The sequence below is a fragment of the Xyrauchen texanus genome, chromosome 4, assembly GCF_025860055.1.
Source record: "Xyrauchen texanus isolate HMW12.3.18 chromosome 4, RBS_HiC_50CHRs, whole genome shotgun sequence".
Lineage (NCBI taxonomy): Eukaryota > Metazoa > Chordata > Actinopteri > Cypriniformes > Catostomidae > Xyrauchen > Xyrauchen texanus.
The window spans coordinates 18,376,049-18,378,675 of NC_068279.1; positions in this window are offsets into that span (position 1 = coordinate 18,376,049).

Below are 2,627 nucleotides of genomic sequence, written 5' to 3' on the forward strand. Positions count from 1 at the left end.
ACATTATCCTAGGTACACCTGGATACAGATTATATTGGTTGTTGGAAGATAGGATGTTCCACTGTGAAGAACTGTGGAGAACTTGCCACAGTTCTTCTATCTAGCTGTCTCAATGATTTTGAGATCCATACACTGTGGGGGCCATATCATCTGGTGTAGGGCTGCTTGTTCTTTTACTGTTCAATACTATTTGCAAAGGGAATGTTCAAATCTAAAATTGATATTTCCTACAGAATATATCAAATAACCGTACTGAGGCAAATTTGTTTTGTGAAAAATATAATGCGCCTGAGACTTTTGCACACTATATATACCAGTATCTATTAAAGATGGGAAACAGACAGAACATATTGTACAGGGCTAGTGGAAGCTATTCATCGACATGTCATGCATAGTGAAAGTGATGTACAAGCAAAAAGGTGATGATTTTACACATTAAAAACAAACTCTTTCTTTCCGTCTGAGATTTCTTGTCTTGAAAGTTTGTTTGTTTTATTGCCTCGTGCAGGGCTGCCTGAAATTCACCACCAAATAATACACAGGAGAAGCACAAGAAGACAGTATTTTCTGTAATGATTTTGTGTCAACCCTTTGTTTTCTATGCGTGGGACATCAGCTTAGAGGTAATGCAACATATTTTGGAAATACTGTGAGAAAGTGTGAAATAAAGGGAATGGTCTAGATATAGAGAATAAAAGAGAGAGACTGTAGCAATACTGCAATTTCCTACAAATTCATTGCACTGACCTGACATTTCTTCAGCTCTGAAAAATCCAATACCAAATTCCTGGCCAATCTCAGATTAAAGGTAGATACGGTCTGAGCATCTGTATTTGGACACGTTGCAAAAATAGCAATCAATCAATTTCCTATCACAGTGGAACAGGTATATTTATTACTGATAAACACAAGATTCCGACATGATTCAGACAAGGATAAGTTGAACCTGAGGCAATCTTATTTATCCATAAGAATGAACTATTCCCTGCATTAACATTGTAGAGAAGAACTTGAGACTTCCGTTCAATCTTATCCATGTTTTATCTATGCCTGAAACAAAATCCTCTTTTATAATTAAACAAGAGACAGGATTATTATTGGACACATTATTTCACAGCAGTATTTAGGGTGAGGGAGAGAAAAAAGTTTAAAAGAAAGCTTACATTAACTCTCCATGTTACTGCATTCATGAGGTAAAACACATTTGGGCATCACAGAAAAGCAATGTTCAGCTGAATCAAGATAAGTTACAGAGAAATTCAAAATATAAGATGTCTCATTTTCCCTTTTCACACACAAAGGGATATACTTCTGATCTGCCAAAAACACATTGTCTCATCAAATACTCAAGTGTTCATCAGCTTACCAAGATGCTGTGATAATTTACCAGAAGTGACTATCAAGAGAGGAAATCAGGAATCTTAGGTAATAAATAAATGAATGGACAGATGAATGGGTGCCAAAACCATTTTTATATATGTTAAATGTTTTAACATGAGCTCTCCAAATAACAAAAAAGAAAAGAAAAACAAAACAAAACTGTGGCAGCGGGGGCGTGGTCAAGCGCCCGTCCAGGGGGAGAATGCGGTAAGGGCGCTTGCACCTGAGCCAAATTATGTCTAACACCTGTCTCTAATTTCAGTGAGCATGGGGAGAGCGGCATAAAAATGGCCACAGAACCTCCAGACGAGAGGGAGTGTGACACGCGTCAATCCAGTGTTGGCGTGCAAAAGAAACCCCTGTGTATAATTGAAGAAACCCTTATATATAGTTGTAAAGTCTTTTTGTTTGCCGAGAATGTTTAAGTTGTAAGCTTTGCTGTGGCCATTAAAAAACCTGATTGAGAAGAGCTCTACGTCTTCGTTTGGAGGTTCTGTGGCCGTTATTATGCCGCTCTCCCCATGCTCACTGAAATTAGAGACAGGTGTTAGACATAATTTGGCTCAGGTGCAAGCGCCCTTACCGCTTTCTCCCCCCTGACGGGCGCTTGACCACGCCCCCGCTGCCACAAAAACAAAACAAACAAAAAAACAGTAATTACATATGCTTGTAATTTACTGCTGTGCCACACTCAGATGTATGGGCTCTCCCCACCTGCTGGTTATTGTCTGTTTTCAGTCCCATGAGAATTCTAGCATGTTGCCTTTTTTGCACTGTCCATCAGGATGCAAACTGATTACAAATGAATGCCTTTGTTTTTTATGGTAGGCAATTAAGGTCACAGTTATAAAAACTTAGTGACACTAAAGAGACCTTTCTACTGACTCTGAAGAACACCAAAAGAAAGATGCCCAGGGTCCCTGCTCATCTGTGTGAATGTGCCTTAGGCATGCTGCATGGAGGCATGAGGACTGCAGATGTGGCCAGGGCAATAAATTGCAATGTCCGTACAGTGAGACGCCTAAGATAGCACTACAGGGAGACAGGAAGGACAGCTGATCGTCCTCACAGTGGCAGAACACATGTAACAACACCTGCACATGATCGGCACATCTGAATATCACACCTGCAGGACAGGTACAGGATGCAACAACAACTGCCCAAGTTATACCAGGAACGCGCAATCCCTCCATTAGTGCTCAGACTATCCGCAGTAGGCTAAGAGAGGCTGGTCTGAGGGCTTGTAG